Consider the following 23569-nt stretch of genomic DNA (forward strand, 5'->3'; position numbering starts at 1 on the left):
AGTCTACAAGACAGTAGTGAGACCAGTTATTTTGTACAGCATAGAGATGGTGGCGCTAACAAATAGACAGGAGGCAGAGCTGGAGGTGGCAGAGCTGAAGATGTAGCGATTCTCTCTGGGAGTGACGAGAATGGACAGGATAAGTAATCAATCAATCAGTCAAACTTTATTTATAGAGCACTTTTCATACAGTTAAATGCAACACAAAGTGCTTCACAAAGTAAAATAGTACCTTTGAACTACCATCGACCCACATAAAAACATCAACCCACAAAAAAAAAACCCCTCCCATGATCCATGTCATACACACCACCGCTCACCACACACATGCACATTAGAAGAATAAAAGAATAAAAGGCAGTAACAATTTAAACAAGATAATAATGATAAATAAGCATTAATTAAAAGCTAAACTAAAAAGATGAGTCTTGAACCAATTCTTAAAAACCTGAACATTCTCTGCAGCCCTGAGCCCCTCCGACAGACTATTCCAGAGACGAGGTCCGTAAAACTGAAAAGACGCCGCGCCGTGAATGTGTGTTCTGACTTTGGGAATGACTAACAGTCTGCTGCCGGAGGAGCGCAGAGAGCGTGAGGATTCATATGGTAAAAGCAATTCTGAAAAATAAGAAGGACCAAGACCATTAAGACATTTAAAAGCCATTAAAAGAACCTTAAAATCGATCCTGAAACACACGGGAAGCCAATGCAGCGATTTTAAAACTGGTGTAATATGCTCCCGCTTTGTAGTCCTCATCAGGACACGAGCTGCAGAATTTTGCAAAAGTTGGAGGCCGGATATATTCTTCTTAAGAAGACCAGAAAGCAGGGCATTACAATAGTCGATACGACTAGTGACAAAAGCATGCATTAGCTTCTCCGTGTTGGCTCCAGAGAGAATGGGGTGGACCCTGGCGATGTTCTTTAGATGGTAAAAACCTATTTTAGTGATATGTTTAATGTGTGGAATAAAAGTCAGCTCCGAGTCTAAAATTACGCATAAGTTCTAAAAGAATTAAAAGAAATTGACTGAAGTTTTGGTAAAAGTTTCTTTCTCAGGGCCTCAGGACCAGTAATTAAAACTTCGGTTTTGTCCTGGTTGAGCTGGAGAAAGTTTTCTGCCATCCAGGATTTGATATCTGAGAAGCCGTTAAAAATGAATGAACATATCAGAGGGACAGCTCAGGTGGGACAGTTTGGAGAGAGTCAGAGAGGTGAGATTGAGATGGTCTGGACATGTGCAGGGCAGTGACCCAGGGTATATAGGGAGAAGGATGCTGAGGATGGAGCCATCAGGCAGGAGGAGAAGAGGGAGGCCAAAGAGGATTTTTGTGATGTGCTGAAATGAAGGCTGACTATCTGCTTGATGACCCCTAAGGTAATATAATAATGACAATAATATGAAGATGAGGAACAACAGCATTTTGCCCCATATGAGTGGTGAGTCCACAAAATAATTGTATGGAGAGTTCATTCTCACAAAAGGGCATGCTCCATTAGGTCCTGTAGAGGACGTGAGTGCTCCCTAATATGATTTCCTCATTCTTTGCCTGCATCAGTAGCTGTGGCTGACCAACAGATTGAACAAACTAGGAGCACGCACATACGCATGCACTAAATTCCTTTAGTTTTAATGTGATTTCTCATAGAGTGACTGTGCATTGCTATTTTTTTGTGCATGCAGTATGTGTATACTCTCTCTGCTATTGTGATATTCTGTTTTTGTTCCACATACACATGCACATCCTCTACTTTGAGATGCTAAATTCAATGTTGCAGTCTGAGCAGCTTTTCCACATTGTGTATTAGAACCTATAAATGGACCGTTTGTGCTTTTAATCCATGAACATTTGTGCAGACTTGTTATGCAACTCTGAAAATAGGTCGTTTTTTCTTTTTCAGGATTCTTGCTGAGCATCTTATGTTCATGAAAGAAGAAAAGCCTGAGATAATGACATCAAAGTGATAACTTAAGTGTGGTTACATTCTGATGTCGGTTATTTTTGAGAATGATTTTCCTGTGTGTTTTAAACTTTTTCTTTCTTTCTTTCTTGTACATGGAACAAAGTTTCAAACTTTCGCTTTTCATGCACCTCGGTGAGGCAGTAACATTGCTGAGCACAGTGCTTTTCTATTCTAGGTATCAGTCTGTGTTGACAGGAGCTCCCGACAGTGCGGCTGAGCTGAAGTTGGGATGTTCTGCTGTAGGGAACAAGAATTAAAAATTATTTATCACAACTGCCCAGCAGCTGAAAGAAGCACCTCTCTCTTTTGCAAACTGACAGCAGTTTTCTCTTTGAATTGTCTGTGTGTGACAAAATATTTTGTAGAATTTTGTAATGCTTTGTATTGTACATTCAGATCATTAAGTATTGTCACTGTCCAACTACTTATGGACCTGCCTATATTAATTTTTTTCAGTGTGTCCTGGGCATGTCGTTAGTCTGCATCCAGGGACAGTAAGTGGCCCTTCATTCTTAATGTAACCCTGTTTGGGAGGGTTGGTGGTGGGATTGGTACTTCAGTTGCTGTAAAACATTTCACAAAGCTTGGTGAATTCCATGGGAATATTTATGCTACTGCCGTCCAGTGGAGGACAGTATGCATCATGAACGGGATGGGGAAAGCTGTTTGGAGCCTCACACTTATAAGACAAAACTACAAGAGAACCCAGAGGGTCTTGTCTGAGAAGGGTGGTGACTGGTACAATACTGCACGGCCAAACGTAGGATAGATTATTACGTGGGCACCTGGACATACTTTCTCTTAGCAAAGATGACCATCTTCCACTGGAAGGGTACTCCAGTGTTACTCCATAATGCAGCAATTGTGCTGTCTCAAGTGCAATCCCAGAAATGGCCAGATCTCAGTGAGTGGCTACATTGATCATCCCAATGGTCGGCATCTTGAGGGAGGAGCAGCTGCTGTGGCAGACTAGGTCCTCCCAGTAGTATACAAATAATGAATGTTTATGAGTATAATGGTAAGAATATTTCATGAGGTGAAAGATGGAATGTTTCATCTTTCACCACATGAAATATTTTTTACATTGCACAAATGAAAAAACATTCATTATTTGTCTTGTATAACACCTAAAATAGATCCTTGTCATTTGATATTTTATTAATTTATAAACAAGAGAAAATACACTCACATTTTGGTGTATGTCACTGGTTCTTTGATGTCAAGAGGTTACAAAAAGTCCAACATGAACTTTAAATAGCAGTCCAATCCAAAATTGTTCTCAGTCAACTTGCAAAAACAGTCAAATAGTTCACAAAACAATGCTGACGATGTAGTCCATAGCTGATGCCGTGCATTGACTTCATGTACAGATTGCCATATGCTTTCCTCAGTCCAGTGAAAAATCCTGACAGAAATTTGTCTAGCTCTTCATCTGACAGCACTTATAGTTCAGCTAGAAACATCCCAGTGAATACTGCAAATGCTTCCAGACGGCTTACGGCGTACTGGATTTGTTTGTGTGTGTGGGTGTGTGTATGTGTGCATGTGTTAGAAGAATGAGCACCTTCAATAAGCTCATTAAAACCGTCGTCTGTCACCAAAACAAACCCGCCGTGTTTGTTTTTAAGCTAAGTGCCATTGCCACTCACGTGAGTGCAAGGTGGTCGTGGTGTGCAATAGCATAAAACAGATAGAACCAAAGTTGCGCACTAAATAGAACCAAAATTGCACGTTAAATGGAACAATATAACACAATGATACCCGTATGAGCCTTGTGTTCTTTATAATCTTTAGTTGTTTAATTCATTCTTAAGACCTTGTTGTCTTACATACAATTTAATTGTACATGTTAAATGAAGCCCCTCTATCAATCAATCAATTAATCATACATGCTAACGTCCACAAATTGTTTTGTAAATCCTTTGAGTTATCAGGTTAAAAAAATGCCGTTTTCGGTTTTAGAAGTGTTTATTTCTCGCAGCTTTTACATAATATATGAGAAAGGTGGTGTTTGTAACCAGAAATGCATCAAGCAACCCAGTCCAGTCGAAGATTCAAGCTTCTCTACTATGGAAACCACCTGGACAATTGAGAGCCTACACAGAAACCAGAAATGAAGCAAAGTTAGCAGCTAGCAACACCAAGAAGTGACGTTACACGCTAATGTTCACAAGATCATGCCATAAAATTAGGTACAGAATGCTACTTTTTAACCTCTTACAATAGGTCAAGGTTAGCCATCTTCAAACTTGTCCAAGGTCTGTGTCCCAAGAATGGTCTCTGTGAATTTGACGACTGTGGCAGCAATAGAACTGGACAGACGCACACACGCTAAGTCTTCACAATACCCGATGGCTATATGTTGGCCCTGGTAAAAATGCCAAATGGTGGAAATGATCCACATCATGTGACATACAAACCACTAAAGATCTATTTAGGCGTTATATAATATCACATATCACCCTCTCAATTAGTATTATTAGCAGGCTCACACTTAAGTGTTCTCTGGGTGTCTTGTGTGTTGTCTCAGTCCATGCTTTGACTGTAGTGAGTGATGTGAGTGTGGTTTCACTCACATGGCTGGCTATGAAGACTGTATCAAACCTCATGGATGTAGTAACCATCGTAAAAAACATCTTAATGCCCTTCGACATTACTGAAAGTTGTGGTTACTAGTTGCTAGATCCTAGTTTCAACATCCAGAACCATACTGCTGGACATGGTATTCTAATACCAGTGCTCAGGAAATTGGTCATATTCTTGTTGCAAATCACTGGAGACTTCTGGATAAATGTAGGGTCTATTAAAGTGCCCAGTTAGTGAATTATGACTACAGACTTGTTCTAGGTTCTTTGCAGATTCAATTGAATTGACACCGTGAATCACTTCTTGGGGCGTTAACTTGACAAAATTCCTCATTTAGCACCAGGACACTGACATAAAGAGGCAAGAGTCAGATTTTGGGCATCAACTTAATTCTGTGACGTTTTGACCCCTGGTGACGTACTTGTTGACCTAATTTGCATTTATTATATATCACGTGAAAGAGCATTTAAGTGCCAACATTTTGAGTGGTAGTTTGCTGTTATGGACCTTCACGGCGAGGAGATATTTCCACATTTGTGTCACGCAACATTAAAAATATTTGTAGTAAGTACCTCAGGAACGCATTTTTTTAATGTTAACATGTTTTTTCCTGAAGAGGAGACACATAGCTACTAGAAAATACCCAGGAAGTAGACCTGTTGGGGGGGGGCCATGGGGGATCCCATCAGCCAATGGACTAAAATACCCAAATAAAGACAAGCAAGAGAAATACAGTCTGAGTTTGCTTTTGCTTTAAAAAAGTGTGAAGTTTGATATCAATGTTATTGTTGCTCTTTCCATTCCACAGTGATGGAACATGATCAGCAAAACTTGTCTCCTGTCATTAACACATTCAGTGAAAAATATGGTACAAATAGAACATTGTAACAAAAGTGAGTATTGCAAAAAGTGAGACACACTTTTAACTATCTCTTGGAGTGCATTGAACATCTCAGACTGAAGGTGTGAATACTACTGATGTCGTTTGAGAAAAATGTAGAGTGCCTTAGTACCGGCACTGAGTGATCATATTTCTGTGTTACTTTGACCCAGTAGGCCTCTTAAATCTAAAGTTGAGCCACTTTGGCCAACGATTGAGGTGCTGACTCTCTAAAATTGCAGCCAAGATTACTTCCTCTGAGACTTCCTCTCTTGTGACAGGACCTTATCCTCTCAGCAAAAGCACTTTACTGGGGGAAGTCTGAGGCCCTGCTGTGGCTTTCATTAGAAGCTCAGAGAGGATGATTAGAGGAAAGCCTACGCAAACAAGAGCTGGCTGTCTGACAGCATGAAATCTCCAGGCACAAAGCAGTGACACACAGTTGCTTCTCGTGCTGGATGGAGTGCGTTCTGTGCTTTGGAGGAAAGTAGGAAAGAAGAATGAATGAGAGAAATAGAATACGAATGAGCTTAAACATCTGGGCCCGTGAAGCAGCCTAAGGCTAAAACTTGCTCCTGGTGACATTATTCTAAGAAAAAAAATCTTAGAATTCCTCAAATTCTTAGACATTTCTTAGAATTTTCTCTTGGTAAGATGAAAGTTGGCCACAAAGCACCTTAGGCCTTAAGAGAGCTCCTAAGGTACTGAATTGGTAAGAGTAGGGAGGAGGACTTTCAAGAAGCCTAAGAGTGTCTTAAGGAGATAGAGGAAGCAGAGATATTCTCCGTACCCTAACCCGTATGATCTAACTTAACTTACTGTCTTAATGTATTTATTATTTTTAGGTTCTTATTATCATATACACACTGTTAATTCTATTATTATTTGTATTATTAATATTATTTTTGTTTTATTATTACATCTGTTTTGTCATTTGATTTAAATGGACCACAATGGAAAGAAGTATTTTCACTTTCTTGTGTCATGCATGTATTTTTATTTTTAACGTATTTACAATTACATTATGTACTCACAATGAATGTACTAAATAAAAGCATGCACGCACGCATGCTTTTAATATATAGATATTCGGCATGTGAATGAGGTACGTTCAAACATTTTCAAGCTGTATAAAAATTCATTTAATTTTGCTGGATTTATCATCATAAAGTTATCCTCATGATTGCATGTCTGAATGCAGTTCAGGTTATATAATTGGTTGATTTCATTGTCCATTCATGACTAGGAGGCTGGGCATTTGTTTTTGTTTACTGTTTACCTGACCTTGTTTGGTGTCATTTTTTTTCAGAAGAGCCTCACCTCTGTGACTTTGCAGTTTTTCCTTTCATTTTGACATACTGCATTAAAACATTGACCCTAAGATCACCCCATAACATAAAATTCGAATCAGAAAAAAGTTAGGTTTTTTTATTGTGAAAACCAGAAATATGTTAAATGAACCATTTTTCTAACTTAGAATGCAAATATAAGTTGTAAATTTCAAACATATACAACCCCTGAGGACACTAATTGTGAGTGTCATGATTGGGTATAAAAGGAGCATCCCCAAAAAGCTCAGCCGTTCACAAGCAAAGATGGGGCAAGGATCATCACTTTAACATTTTATATGAATTGCTGTAAGACTTCACAGACTGGATGTTCGCTGAATAGCGGCAAGGCAAATGATGATTTAAAATCTGTACCTAGTGATGTTTTATGAGATGCCATGCAAAATCAAACAAACTTAAAACTGACAAAATATTGAAGTCAGTGGAAGCAAATGGACGATGGAAGCAAATGCTATGTCCATCCAATACGAATGTGTTTTTAACCTTTTAAAAATTATTCATGGCCTATGAATAACATAAAATAATATGAAATATAAAATAATGAAAGATGAATTTGGCATCACATTTAAAGCTAACTTACAACCCTAATCTCAATGAAGTTGAGATGTTGTGTAAAATGTAAATTAAAACAGAATACAATGATTTACAAATCCTCTTCAACCTATATTCGATTGAATATACCACAAAGACAGTATATTTAATGTTCAAACTGATAGAGTTTGTTGTTTTTCAGCAAATATTTCCTCATTTTGAAATGGATGCCTGCAACACATTTCAAAAAGTTGGGACGGGGCAACAAAAGACTGAGGATCACCACTTTGTGAACAACTGCATGAAAAAATAGTCCGTTTAAGAACAATGTTTCTCAACATTCAATTGCAAGGAAATTAGGGGGTCCATCATCTACAGTCCATAATATAATCAGAAGACTCAGAGAATCTCGAGAACTTTCTACACCAATATTGAATGCCCATGACCTTCGATCCCTCAGGCGGCACTGCATTAAAAACAGTCATCATTGTATAAAGGATCTTACCGCATGGGCTCAGGAACACTTCAGAAAAGCATTGTCATTTAACACAGTTCGTCGCTACATCTACAAGTCTAAGTTAAAACTCTACCATGCAAAGCGAAAGCCATACATCAACAACATCCAGAAACACCACCGCCTTCTCAGGGCTCGAGCTCATTTGAAATGGACAAACGCAATGTGGAAAAGTGTGTTGTGGTCTGATGAGTCCACATTTCAAATTGTTTTTGGAAATCATGGACGTCATGTCCTCCAGACAAAAGAGGAAAAAGACCATCCAGATTGGGGGTGTGTTAGTGCCCATGGCATGGGCAACTTACACATCTGTGATGGCACCATCAATGCTGAAAAGTACGTCAAGGTTTTGGAGCAACACATGCTGCCATCCAAGCAACGTCTTTTTCAGGGACGTCCCTGCTTATTTCAGCAAGGCAATGCCAAGCTACATTCTGCACAAGTTTTTTTTTTTTTTTACTTTATATTACAACAGCATGGCTTTGTTAGTAAAAGAGTGCGGGTACTAGACTGGCCTGCCTACAGTCAAGACCTGTCGCCCATTGAAAATGTGTGGTGCATTATGAAGTGCAAAATACGACAACGGAGACTCCGGACTGTTAAACATCCGAAGTCGTACATCAAGCAAGAATGGGAAAGAATTCCACCTACAAAGCTTGAACAGTTAGTGTCCTCAGTTCCCAAACACTTATTGAGTGTTGTTAGAAGGAAAGGTGATGTAACACAGTGGTAAACATACCACTGTCCCAGCTTTTTTGAAACGTGTTGCAGGCATCCAGTTCAAAATGAAAAAATATTTGCACAATAACAATAAAGTTTATCACTTTTAACATTAAATATCTTGTCTTTGTGGTGTATTCAATTGAATATAGGTTGAAGCGGATTTGCAAATCATTGTATTCTGCTTTTATTTACATTTTACACAACGTCCCAACTTCACTGGAATTGGGGTTGTATGTAAAGATGTAGCATAAAGAAAGTTATATACAACAATTCACATTAAAATGCAAAAAATGCTTCAGGTGTTTTTTTGTAGCTATTTACATGCAGTAAGATGCCACACTAATTATATTTGTGCCACTCAGAAAATCCCGTCCAATGCACATCAGAAACCCCAACAATTTGTACAGATATTCCACCTCAGTATCCATGTGTATTTTTCCTAATTCCTTGTTTTTGTAGCACCTTTTATTGGTGTTGGTATAGACTGTTTGACTGTGCTAGTGCCCCCCCCCCCAACCAAAAAAAAAAACAACCAAACAAACAAAAAAAAACCAACAACAAAAAATACAAACAGAAACAACAACAATAAAACACAATAGTAAAAGGTGTTTTGGACTTTTTTTTGGTGGTGGGGGGGGGGGGGGGATCTCTACCTGAACTTCTGTGTTCTCCTACCTGGAGCCTGCTTACTGCTGGAGCAGTGTGTGTCTGCATTCTGCTCTGCGTTCAGGAGCTCTGTAGCACCTGAGTCCTGGAGAAGCTGCAAAGGGAAGTGCGTGATCTGATCCACTGTGAAGATCTGTGCACACGTCAGTGGATCCACCCGCTCTGGTTGCTCATCCAGAACAAAAGAGGGATCATCTCCTTAATCATCAGAATCCTCACTGTCTGGTTCAGACTCTGACGATCTGACAATGATGGCGCTCCGTCTGGCTCTAATTAAAAAAAAAATAAAATAAAATAAAAAAATGAAATGCTTGCTCAACATTCATAAGATGTCTCTGGCTTGGGAACGACTTGGGATTACCCCAGAGGAGCTGGGGGAGGTGTGTGTGGATCGGGAGGTCAGGGCGGCTTTGCTTGAGCTGCTGCCCCCGCAACCCGACTCCGGATAAAGTGGAAGAAAATGGATGGATGGATGGATGGATGTTTAATATGGCCAGTTTTATTTCTCAAATCAGTTTATTGAAAGGTAAAACCTGGAAGACAAAATCCATGAATCATTTCCACTAAACTGTTAAATTATTTGCATCATCTCCAGAATGATTAATTTGAATGTAAAGTCATCAACTGTTTCTTGTTAGCTGTAGTGTCCCTATTGCAACACATTTCAAATAGATAGTTTAAATTATTCATGTTGAGTTGTAGTCGAGGTGACGTAAAGTGGCTTTTGGACCCTTGGTTACAATTCTGTATCAACCTTTAAAATTACAGCATGTAGAATGAATACCATGAGGCAAATTAATGCAAACAGCACTTCCTGCAATTTTTTTTTTAACAAATCTGTAAAAATGTTTTTAAATAAAATAGTTTCTGATTTTTAAAATTTGTTTTGACATACAGTTCAGTTTCAAAAAAGAAGAAAAATATTTGTGACTTTAAAGTTTGAAGTCACCAATAATCTGTGGTTCCTAAGGGCCCTGTCCCACTGGCATTTCGGATGATTTGCATATGGATTGTGCACAAAATTGGCTCATATTCGCTTAACATCCGCAATATGCATGAAACATGCTTGTATGAGTCGGCCGACACCCGCACACATCCGCAGTTATCTGCAGAGGCACGTTTTTCCGTTGCCGGGATTTTTGAGCTGCACAAAATTTTGGCTGCGGATGACATCCGCCTGACATACTCCATACATACTCAATACATACGAGGTCTGTTAGAAAAGCATCCGACCTTTTTATTTTTTTTCAAAAACCTGATGGATTTGAATCATGTGTACTTGCATGAGCCAACCTTGAACCTTCGTGCGCATACGTGATTTTTTTCACGCCTGTCAGTTGCGTCATTTGCTTGTAAGCAGCCTTTGTGTGAGGATGGGTGGAGTCTCTCGTTGTTTTTTCTTTGCAAGGAAATGGCAGAACGACTGGAACAGCGCGACTGCATCAAATTTTGCCAGAAACTGGGCAACAGCCAGGTGGAAACCATTGGGATTATTCAGACGGCTTTCGGTGACGATCCTATGGGCATCACACAGATTAAGGAGCGGTACAACCAGTTTAAAGAGGGCCGCACAACGGTGGAGAGCGCGCCGCGCTCCGGGCGGCCATCAACACGCTGAAATGACCGGATCATTCCAAAGTGAACGCTGTGGTGATGTGGGACCGTCGTTTGAGTATCTGAGAAGTTGTGGAAGAGGTGGACATCAGCACTTTTTCGGCACATTCCACTGTGACAGAAGATTTTGCCATGAAAAGAGTTGCAGCGAGTTGCAACTGACAGGGATTTGCGGCTTGGCAGCGGACTGGGACAGTGTGGAAAATGGATATTTTGCGTGCCCATCATGTCCACATCACGAACTAAAATAAGTTGTAGCGACTGCATACAGACTGGCCACGAATAAAGCATTTTTATTACGTCTGCTTTGCATCTGATTTGCGGCGGATGCAAATCAGATGCGCTGTGTTCACAGCTGGACGCTGTTCTTTGTTCTACCGGCTGCCACGTGCTCTGCGCTTGATGCTGCCTATATAAAATAATTATTTTGTGGTGGATTAATCATTTTATTCTGCAAATTCCCTGTTGAAAACTGCTCGAATCACCTCCTGAATCAAAGAAAGCATTTTGAGCCGTCTAAAAAGGTAATTATTTGACTTGTTTACATTGTCAAGGTGTGATAAAACAGTTGTATGTTTTTTCCTTCTTGTCTGCAGCTGTTACAGTATTTATTCCTATGTTTATAACAGATTTAACTTTTTGTTATAATCGTTGAGATGAGCTGTGCTCTGATGCGATCCGCTGACGTCACCACTTGCCCTGTTCACTGCTTGTTTACTCCAATCAACTGTGAATAGTGATGCTGAAAGGAGCGAGTGCGCTTCATTTCTGACCACAATGCAGATGCCGTGCTCGCACAACACGTGCGCGATGCATTCATAATACACCCGTAATACTGCCGTGATAATCGCAATGCGTCGGATCCGTTTCCTCACTACATGCGTTACACAACCGTGATTGTTCATCATATATTCGCTATATATTATTAATATATCCATAATTCTTACTGGGACATTTGTCATTTTTAGCCATTTTTGTTGCGGACAACAACGAATGCCCATAATTTGTGTACTCAATTCATGCGCAATTAATCCTCTCCCCAGTGGGACCGGGCCCTAAGGTCCAAAGAAATGTTGCATTAAAGTCTTGATTAACCATTTAGCACGTTTGACTTGAACACCAAAATGTGTTTCTTTTACATCGGTGAGGAGAGATTTGTCATATTGTTTCAAGTCCCTTTAAAATTACCCAACAGGAAACTTTCCTAAAATTACAGAATATTGTCTTTATTGCTCTTAAAAGCAGCATGACAAAGCATTAAAAAAGTATTCAGCAGAAGTTCAATAAAACAATCAAAAATAAGTAAAATCAATAAAAATGGAAAATGATTCATATAAAAATTGGTCAGTGCCATCCCTATTTGCCTCTTTAGGTAGGACGTATGGACTTAGTCTGTCATCACCAGGTGACAGTCTTGATGTAATAATCAAATGTTTAGGTTTCCCCTTAGAGCGTATGGCAACTTTGAACTTTCTTCCCTCAGCATCCAATGGACAAACCCATCAGAAATGTATCTGTATGCAGTAAATGTCTCAGCAGTGACATTTATGTCTCTGGGTCCTTGGCCCTTGACATTTAGAGAGAACTGGGAAGAACTTATTGAGACTTGAGGTCACTGAACAGAGGTGTTAGGCAGTGCCAATTGGCAGCACAGTCTCATTTGAGGGCGGGTGCTAAAGGGGTAAAATATGATGTAATTTCTGTACTTAGGGGGACAGAAACACGGCATTTGCTCTGGGTTTTTGGGCAAATTACACGCAAACAAAGTGAAAATGCAACGAAAAAATGATGATGCGGTGGGAAAGTGGACATGTGCTGTGTGGCGGTTCTGCAGGCGAGAGAATGGAGCTACTCTGCCTAGCTATGTCGGCTAGCACTTACCGGCACGACATCTCCTATTTGCCTTGTCTTCCCTTCTCCACTGGGAACCGAAAAAAAAAATCCCTTTTCACGACTACTTCGGTGATTGCAGCTGAAAACAAAACAGTACACCGTTTTTCCATGTGAATTTACGCTGTGTATATACGAGGTCTGTCCAAAAGTATCACACCTTTTTATTTTTTGCAAAAACCATATGGATTTGAATCACGTGTGATTGCATCAGCCAAGCTTGAACCTTCGTGCGCATGTGTGAGTTTTTTCACGCCTGTCGGTTGCGTCATTCGCCTGTGAGCAGGCTTTGTGTGAGCACTGGTCCACCCCTCTCGTCGGATTTTTATTGCGAATAAATGTCTGAACGATTTGGAACTTTGCTGCATCAATTTTTTTCCAGAAACTGTGAGAGACCTCCAGGTGGACACTGTTCGGAAAATTAATATGGCTTTCAGGGACGATTTTGTGGGGATTACACAGATTAAGGAGTGTTACTGCCGCTTTAAGGACGGCCCACAACTGCTGAGAGCGCGCTGCACTCCCAGCGCCGATCGACAGGCTCACACCCCGCTGAAACAACCAGATCATTTCCAACGTGAAGGCTTTGTTGATCCGGGACGTTGTCTGACTTTCACAAAAAGGCAGAAGGCGTGGACATCAGCACTTTATCGGCACATTCCACTGTTCCAGGAGTTTTTTCATGGAAAGAAAAGCGGAGGGACGCGCCACGGAGCAGTTCATTACGCGGCACAAAACCACCTCCGTGTTGGTCTCACAGGACGGCTTTGAGGTCGCTTTCAGATGGCTGTCGGTGGGTTTTCAATCGTGTGACTAACCAAGAAATTGTGCATGAGCTGGACATGCCAGAACATGTCCTGTGAGGCTTCATCACGGCGTTGCTTTACGCCATGCGGCTCCACCGTGACGCGCAGAACTCCTCCGCACGTCTGTCTCAGTGTGTTGAAAAAGTGCTGATGTCCACGTCTTTTCACAATTTCTGTGCCAGTCAGATGACATACCGGATCAAGACAGCGTCCAGTTTAGAAATGAACGGCACATTCCACTGTGGAGGAATTCTGCGCGTCGCGGTGGAGCCGCATGGCGCAAAGCAACGCCGTGATGAAGCCTCACAGGACATGTTCTGACATGTCCAGCTCATGCACAATTTCTCGGTTAGTCACACGACTGAAAACCCACCAACAGCCGTCTGAAAGCCATCTCAAAGCCGTCCTGTGAGACCAACACGGAGGTGGTTTTGTGCCGCGTAATGAACTGCTCCGTGGCGCGTCCCTCTGCTTTTCTTTCCATGAAAAAAACTCCTGTAACAGTGGAATGTGCCGAAAAAGTGCTGATGTCCACGCCTTCTGCCTTTTTGTGAAAGTCAGACGACGTCCCGGATCAACAAAGCCTTCACGTTGGAAATGATCTGGTTGTTTCAGCGGGGTGTGAGCCTGTCGATCGGTGCTGGGAGCGTGGCGTGCTCTCAGCAGTTTTGGGCTGTCCTTAAAGCGGCAGTAACACTCCTTAATCTGTGTAATCCCCACAAAATCGTCCCTGAAAGCCATATTAATTTTCCGAACGGTGTCCACCTGGAGGTCTCTCACAGTTTCTGGAAAAAAATTGATGCAGCAAAGCTCCAAATTGTTCAGACATTTATTCGCAATAAAAATCCGACGAGAGGGGTGAACCAGTGCTCACACAAAGCCCGCTCACAGGCAAATGACGCAACCGACAGGCGTGAAAAAACTCACGCATGCGCACGAAGGTTCAAGCTCGGCTGATGCAATCACACGTGATTCAAATCCATATGGTTTTTGCAAAAAATAAAAAGGTCTGATACTTTTGGACAGACCTCGTATTGCACAATGGGGCCACATGAGTGGTCAAATCCCACGATATCACACAGGGGTCAAATGAGACTGCAGTGCCCTATATCTTTACAGGAGAATAAAGCTCCAAGTCTTTGGGGTTCCTGTCTTACTGTGTAGTTCTGAGTCTTGGACACTAACCAGTGACGTACGGCAGCAACTACGATGTCTTGTACTTGTCTCTTTGTAGGATTGTTGGAATGATTTTTGTGTCGTAAGAATTACTAAGCGACACTAAGATGAGGAATATCACTTGCATTGTGAGGGAGTGTTAGCTGTTACATTTTGACAATGTGGTGTATTTCTCTGGGTTTGATCCAGCATACATTGTGACTCAGTGTTGAGGACCCCAGCATGTGGAGAAAGCCAAGATGAGCTGGTTGTCATCCAGGATCCACTGTGGTTCTATGGTGTAGTGGACGTGTTGACTAGTGCTTGCTCCCAGACATGACTTGGCCTATAAAGTTGCTTGTGAAGCTTGGTCAATGGCAGAATTCTGGTCTCCTCTGGAGACCAGTATTGCTTGTTTTGTAGGCTACATTTTTTTTTTATAATGTCAAACCTTCTTTCTCTTTTCAGTATTTAAAATGGTCATGAGTATCATGGATTTTTGGTGTTATTGGTTTTGACTAGTAAACTTTGGTATTGTGACAACCCTAGCTCTAACTGCTGTGGAAGAGCTGAAGAGTGTCCCGAGGTGAGATGTTGAGTATTAATGAAGACTGTCTGCCCTGACAGGCCAGCTATGCCGCGGGCACAGGTTTTCTCCTGTGACATCACCACAACTGAGAGAGAGCTGACAGAAACACACAATACCTTTACATCTGTGCATGTTGTCTGAGCCTCTCACTATCTGCTGCGCTGTCGGCCGTCACATAGGCTTTGCGGCTTTGCGTTACAACCTCAAGTTTGCATTCATTTATGTGAATAAATGATAAAACAAGAAAAAACATGAAGCACCAACATTCTGATATGTATGAACATAAATTTGAATCATTATACAGTACATTTTTATCATGTTCTTGCAGGCGAGCGGCCTCAGTACCACTTTGTTTCTTATGTTTATCTCTATCAGCGAGCTAATAGAGTAATGCGACTCACATAATAGATCATCACATTAGCATATCCTGTTTTATTTTATTTTGTCTTGGCTGCTTTTCTCTGAACAAGCACACTGACACACCGCTGGAAAACTGTCTGTGTTCCACGATATGACTCTTCTCTTATTTTTCTTATCGCAGATATGGATGGGAGGTGATGAGATTTTATCAATGTCAATGCCATTATTGATTCTGCTTATCAATCCAGTTTTTTATCGATTCTTGAATCAACTTTCTATGAAGAAACACGTAGGTCCATCTACATGTTTTCAGCACAAAGATACACAACTACTTTATTATCTGCAATCCCATATAGAATACTCATAATCACTGGGGTGAAAGCAACCGGCTGGTAATCATTTCTGCTGGTGACAGCTGAGGTCTTGGGTGTGGGAATTATTGTGGCGGTTTTCAGACAGGTGAGGACAATAGCTTGCTGCAGTGACAGGTGTGTGAATACTGTGTCAAGCTGGTCAGCACATGGCTTCAGTACTCTTCCTGAAACACCATCAGGTCCAGTAGTTTTATTGCAGTTGATGTTCATTAATGCTCTGGCAGCTCAAGCTTTCAATAGCCTGAGACCTAATACTACTGGCAACATCTAAAATTCATTTTCATATAGGCTTTCTAAGTCAAATGTTAGAGCAAGTGCTGAGTGGACAGGTAGCTGGTGTCCCAATATGTAGATCTGGCTTTGAATCCAGCTTGTGCTGCCTGTCTGTGTCCTTGGACAAGACACTTAATCAACATTGTCTCAATCCACCCAGGTGTAACCTGCATTGGGCTGGCTTCCTATCCAGCGGGAATCCTAGACTCAAATCTGCTTGATGCTATGGAATTCAGAGATGAGTACCAGCACCAACAGGCTTCAGGGTCTTTAAGGCCTTGCTTTCTTAGAGCCCTCTCACGCTGTGATGATTTAGCCAGCATATGCAACATGAAAAATGGGCAGAATACGCTAGATACGTCAAATAGGTTATTCAGCTGTCAGACCTTGATAATTTAGGCAGCGTACAACTTTTGTTTGGCAGGAGATGCATGTAAATATTGACGAGCACGTCATTGAGCACGCGTACGCTGTCGCTCGGCCTCTCGCCTCCACACGGAGGCCAAACAGAGTCATTTAATTTTCTTAATATAATTTAATTTTAATTTTGTCTTGGTGGATCATGGGACTCATTTTCATCACATGCAGAATGCTGAAGAGTCGACTTATGTCTGTGGTAAACGCTGACGTAAATGAATGAGGCGATGTGACTCTTTCACCTTTTAAAATAAGTATGATTTCTTGTTGTGGCACAAAGCGCTGGTGTTCTCTGGTTCAGGCTGAGAGAAAACGCTACATTTCTTCAGCCACGGCAAGGAACTAAAGTTTTTTCAGACATGGTTTTTCAAAATCAGGATACTTTATGTGGATAGGTTTTCGTCAGGCTGTGATGATGAATCTGACTGAAACAAACAGGTAAGATTAAGACTTTAGATGTACTCCATCTGTGAATGGTTTTAATGTTTGTATCAGTCTGTTTGCATGATGACTGCAGCTTTCAGTTGTTCAGCCCATCAATGGACAGCTTCAATGGATGTATTTCAACTTTTGAGTAATGACTGGGTCCCATCGAATAATGAAGGATGAGTAATGAGCCACGCAGCATGTTTTCTTTGCTACGAGAGGGTTTCTTCAACTATCGTGGGAGTTTCGTGGCTCTGAGTGGCTCTTAGAGGCATTATCTTCAGTTAACGAGGTTCCTCCCTGAGCGTGGCGCTAATTTGAAGAAGTTCAAAATTTAGCAACAACAGTATGGGGCAGTTTGTGTACGAGTTACTACGAGGACTTACAGACGTGCGTGGTGCTTACGAGGCTGCTAAAAGCCCATTATCCATTCGGCTGGAAGCTACGCAGGACCTGAGAGGCTATTTTTGGAGTGGCTGCCCTCTTGCGCACACAATTCCACCTGCTCTGTGCACCGGGCAGTGTATATAAAATAATGATTTTGTAGCAGATTAATCATTTTCTGCCAAACTTTTGATGCTGAAAACACCTCTAATCGCTTCTGGAATCACAGAGGACTGTTTCATCTGGACGCTTTTTTCCTCTCTTTCCTGCTCCATGTGGAATGTATTTTGAACAGCTTAAGGTAACTATTTTTAATGTTTTTATAGCTTGATAAAACAGTTCTTAGCTGTAAACGTATGTCTGTGGTTGATTTAATATCTTGTTAATGGATCATATGAGCTCCGCTGTGTGTGCGCACTGCGCACTAAGGCAGTGACTCATCACGCTCCAAACGAGCATTTAGGCAGAACGCCAGCCCACAAGGGTGATTTTTCAGTCAATATTGGACGAACACAATGTTAAAATTTGAATGACTGGGTGAAAGTGGATGTGTGTTTAAAGCCACAGAAGAAATAAATCCAGTGAAGCCGCTTAAAAGCAGAGCAGAGCTGTGCGGCAACACAGAAGGAGAGCGCACAAAAGAATGATTTTGAAGACAGAACACAAAGTTAAAAGTTGTATCATAGTGACTTGTAAGCTGCAGAAGAAATAAAGATTATATATGTATATATATATATATATATATATATATATATATATATATATAAAGTGATCCACAGGTGTATATAATTAAAGCGGCCACCTCATTCTGTATGCAGAACGGCACCGTGCACAAAAGAGCGATTTTGCAGAAATAAATGGACGAACACAAAGTTTAAAGTGGGATTACGGTGTGAAAATGACTGTGTTTAAAGCCTCGGAAAAAATAAAGCCAGCAAGCCACGGATGGAAAGGAAGCCAGTGAGAAGGAGAACAGAGGTGGTTGTCCATGAATGGAGAACAGTACCGTGCGCGCAAAAGAGTGATTTTGGATAAATAAATGGACAAACATAAAGTTAAAAGTGGGATCACAGTGTGTGCATTTAAAGCCGCGGAAGAAAAAGCCAGCGAGCCGCGGAGCCAGCGAGGAGCACAGAGGTGGCTGTCCAGGAACCCTTGGTTCGGTTCTAGCTGGTCTGGTGCATTACAGGTGGACAGCAGCCTGACGCACAGCGCACAACCATGGGACTGTACTGGAGCGTCTGTTTTTGGACTGCATTTAAAAAATGTGACATCTTTAAATGCTGCTGTGAATCTGTGAATTGAAAACCCACATTTTAGAGGGACCAGGTGTGGGAGGGCTGGAGGTTTGGACCAAACAAATGCCTAAACGTGCACAACATCGTGTTATCATGGCGCTGTCACGGCGCTACATGGCTTAGCATGGCTGATGCGAGCCATTCGAGGCTCTAATGACAGGTCAGTTGTGGCTCACTAGAGGCTGTTACGTGGCACATGCGGGGTACAGAGAGGCACATAGAGGCACCTTTGTAGCGGATACGTGATAGATGAAAACGTGGGTCATTCTTCGAATAATCACTGATACACCCATGCGTGGCTCATTATTCATGGCTTGTTATTAGGTGGGACCCAGGCTTAACTTACAAGAAATGTTAACAATCACATAAATTACCTACAATGTATGACCCGCGTATGCGGGATGTATGAGCCATATGCTGGCATACATTGAAAATAATGTGCATGCTCCACATTTTTTCATTGCTGTATTATGACATATATCATGTGCTTCAACGTGCTCTTAACTTATACAAAACTTACCCGTAACTTATTAGATGTACACCAGCATATACCAGCATTTTTAATACTGTTGGCATACACTGGCTAAATCATCTTGGTGTGACGGGGTGTTTGTCAGAGAAAGTGCTAATGCTATTATAATGCACATTATTTACTATTGTTACAGATGCGCGTCTTGGTTTAAAAACATTAGCAGTAGCATTCATGCTGTAGAGTATTTGCAGTGTCAAATACTTGGTGGTGAATCTCATGTTGTGTCAAAATATGTTTTAGTATTTTATTTCCACCCTGACTTGATGTTGTCAGAAGGCAGAGTTTTAGAGTTAATTCTGTTATCGTCAGTGATGCCTGTAACGCGTTACTCTAATCTGACCACTTTTTTCAGTAACAAGTAATCTAACGCGTTAATCTTTCCAAATCAGTAATCAGATTAAAGTTATTTCAAGTTACTGTGCGTTACTATTATTTTTGCATTGTGGGTCGATAGCAGCATTAAACTTGGTCCGTGGGCAGGGGGTCGTGGACTGAACTGCCCACTTTAAGCAAGCTGTGAGCTTTTCATCCGCAGTTTTCTGCAGCAGCTACGACTCATCCTCACCTCTTAAAGCGCGGTGACAACAGCACACCTGCACTGAGCTTTACAAAGACATTTTTATGCTTTTTCTCCTTTATTTAGAATTCTGAGCTGAGCCGCTCTGCTTGCTAAAAACAGCTGATCCACCGCAACGCGTCAACAATTAACACTATTTCCCACTCAAATGCACCTAAACTCTCTTTCTGAGGACCACATGATGTGAAAACGCAATAACTTTCTTACCTGTAAATCTGGTCGTGTTTTCTGCATAAATAAATGTTATCCATTCTTTGTGCTGAAACGCCAAAGCAGGGGCGAATCCAAATGGAATGGGAGCGTGGGGCGGGGCAGGGATGTGCCCCCCCACAACACCCCTAGATTAAAGGTCCAGTTTTGATAATAGTAATAATAATAATAATTTCGACAAGTAAAATGTTCAGAGAGAATTTAAATGTTAGAAAAAAAAATAATAGTTACATTTATAAACAATGTAGGTTAGAAATTGCAAGTTTTACTGTTACAGTGCTGTCAGCAGTTAAATATGAGGTCAAGAAAGAGGTCTTTATTTTACTTTTTATGAAACAAGTATTTATTTTCATTGAAGTCAAGAAAAGGGTGACTATAAAGTGAGTTTTGGCAAAACAGGTATCATTGTCATGTTGAGGTGGCAGAGAGGGTTGTTGTCGGCAGCTGGGGAAAGTAACTAAATAAGTAACTAGTAATCTAACTTAGTTACTTTTACAATTGAGTAATCAGTAAAGTAACTGTTACTTTTTCAAGGAGTAATCAGTAATCAGTAATTGGATGACTTTTTCAAAGTAACTGATTATCGTTATGTGAAATGCAGCTATGCTTTGGAGTGCTTTTTCCTCTGTACCATTTTAATGACAATGCATGGACATGGTTGAATGCATGACATCATGAAAAGAATCAATAAGCTCACAGGTAGAAGATTCAAATGCTTTGGAAATTTGGGATCCTGTGCTCAAGTGGAAACTGTTGTCAGTCCTCATTCGTAAGAGCAGAGCAGTAGGTAAGGAGTTGGACCACCAATATGTCAACTTGGTGTCTTTGGAGAAGAACTATGAACAGAATTGTCCCAGTCCACCGAGCTGTAAATGAGTCCTGTCCTTGGCTGGGGATGTAACCTGCATCACACCAGCTTTCCATCGACTCTCATTCACTTTGTTATGGAATCCGGGGATAAGCACCGGCACCAATGGGCCTCTTAGCTTCTATAGGACTTACTTATCTTTAGTACCATGCAGCTTTTATTTTATAATTTTTTCTTTTCAGCCATTCCTCCTACTATTAGTACAATGTTCATCCAGATAAAATACATACAGTAGTGTTCAGAATAATAGTAGTGCTATGTGACTAAAAAGATTAATCCAGGTTTTGAGTATATTTCTTATTGTTACATGGGAAACAAGGTACCAGTAGATTCAGTAGATTCTCACAAATCCAACAAGACCAAGCATTCATGATATGCACAATCTTAAGGCTATGAAATTGGGCTATTAGTAAAAAACAGTAGAAAAGGGGGTGTTCACAATAATAGCATCTGCTGTTGATGCTACAAAACTCGCTCAAAACTATTATGTTCAAACTGCTTTTTTAGCAATCCTGTGAATCACTAAATTAGTATTTAGTTGTATAACCACAGTTTTTCACATCCACAAGGCATTAATTTTGTTGGTTTGGAACCAAGATTTTGCCCGGTTACTAGTGTGCTTGGGGTCATTGTCTTGTTGAAACACCCATTTCAAGGGCATGTCCTCTTCAGCATAAGGCCATGACCTCTTCAAGTATTTTGACATATCCAAACTGATCCATGATACCTGCTATGCGATATATAGGCCCAACATCATAATAGGAGAAACATGCCCATATCATGATGCTTGCACCACCATGCTTCACTATCTTCACTGTAAACTGTGGCTTGAATTCAGAGATTAGGGGTCATCTCACAAACTGTCTGCGGCCCTTGGATCCAAAAAGAACAATTTTACTGTCATCAGTCTACAAAATATTCCTCCGTTTCTCTTTAGGCCAGTTGATATGTTCTTTGGCAAATTGTAACCTCTTCTGCACATGACTTTTATTTAACAGAGGGACTTTGCCGGGGATTCTTGCAAATATATTAGCTTCACACAGGCATCTTCTAACTGTCACAGCACTTACAGGTAACTCCAGACTGTCTTTGATCATCCTGGAGCTGATCAATGGGTAAGCCTTTGCCATTCTGGTTATTCCTCTATCCATTTTGATGGTTATTTTCCATTTTCTTCCACGCGTCTCTGGTTTTTTTTTTTTTGTCCATTTTAAAGCATTGGAGATCATTGTAGATGAACGTCCTATAATTTTTTGCACCAGCGTATAAGTTTTCCCCTCTCCAATCAACTTTTTAATCAAACTGTTTGTTCCACAAAATTGACGAACTCACTGACTGAATGCCACACTACTATTATTGTGAACACCCCCTTTTCTACTTTTTTTTTTTTTAACTATTAGCCCAATTTCATAGCCTTAAGAGTGTGTATATCATGAATGCTTGGTCTTGATGGATTTGTGAGAATCTACTGAATCTACTGGTACGTTGTTTCCCATGTAACATTAAGAAATATACTGAAAACCTGGATTAATCTTTTTAGTCACATAGCACTACTATTATTCTGAACACTACTGTATATATAGCTAATAGTAAGTCCCTTCGGCTGCTCCCTTGTTTGCACTCGGGGTCGCCACAGCAAATCCAAGGTGGATCTGCATGTTGAATTGGCATACACCGGATGCCCTTCCTGACGCAACTCCACATTACATGGAGAAATGTGGCAGGGGTGGGATTTGAACCCGGAGCCTTCTGAACTGAAACCAAGCACATTAACCACTTGGCCACCACCCCTGCTAATACATTGAACAAAAATATAAAGGCAACACTTTTGTTTTTGTTCCCATTTTTCATGAGCTGAACTCAAAGATCTAAACATTTTCTATACACACACAAAAGATCTATTTCTCTCAAATATTGTTCCCAAATCTGTCTACATCTGTGTTAGTGAGCACTTCTCCTTTGCTGAGATAATCCTCCCACTTCACAGTTGTGGCATATCAAGATGCTGATTGGACTGTATGATTATTGCACAGGTGTGCCTTAGGTTGGCCACAATAAATGGCCACTCTAAATTGTGCAGTTTTGCTTTATGGGGGGGGAATCAGGGTCGGGGGGTGAGAAAAGCAGTCAGTGTTTTAGATTTTTGAGTTTAGCTCATGAAAAATGGAAGCAAAAACAAAAGTGTTGCATTTATTTTTGTTCAGTGCAAATATGACACTTCTGTCAGAGTTGCTTCAGTTGCACATGATGGAGTTTGTGATGCTCTCATTTTTTGAGAGAGGTCATATCAATCAATACAGACATTAACATAACAGTTACAGAACTGAATGGACAATTATGAAAATAATGAGCTAAAAGCTAAAATGGGGAAAAACAGAATTCTTGAGCTATTTCAGAGCTGTTTTTTTGCAGCCTGTACCTGCCTCAGATGAAGGCAAGACTGGATCTACAGTCCCGGTTAATTACTGGCATGTTGAATTTTAAAATATGTTCAGAAATAAAAGAAAAATACAGCCATAAGTACTCACAACTTCATGGTGAAATGGCACAAGGATGATTTTCTTAAAAAGATGATGTGACAG

The 23569-nt window shown here is 40.8% G+C and overlaps 1 protein-coding gene across 1 annotated transcript in view; it reads left to right on the forward strand.

Moving 5' to 3' along the window:
- LOC117512175 (kelch domain-containing protein 8B-like) overlaps window positions 1–23569 on the forward strand; it is a 686860-nt gene that overhangs the window by 51776 nt on the left and 611515 nt on the right. The window lies entirely within an intron of this gene.

Source organism: Thalassophryne amazonica, chromosome 6 (assembly GCF_902500255.1).
Source record: "Thalassophryne amazonica chromosome 6, fThaAma1.1, whole genome shotgun sequence".
Classification (NCBI taxonomy): Eukaryota; Metazoa; Chordata; class Actinopteri; order Batrachoidiformes; family Batrachoididae; genus Thalassophryne; species Thalassophryne amazonica.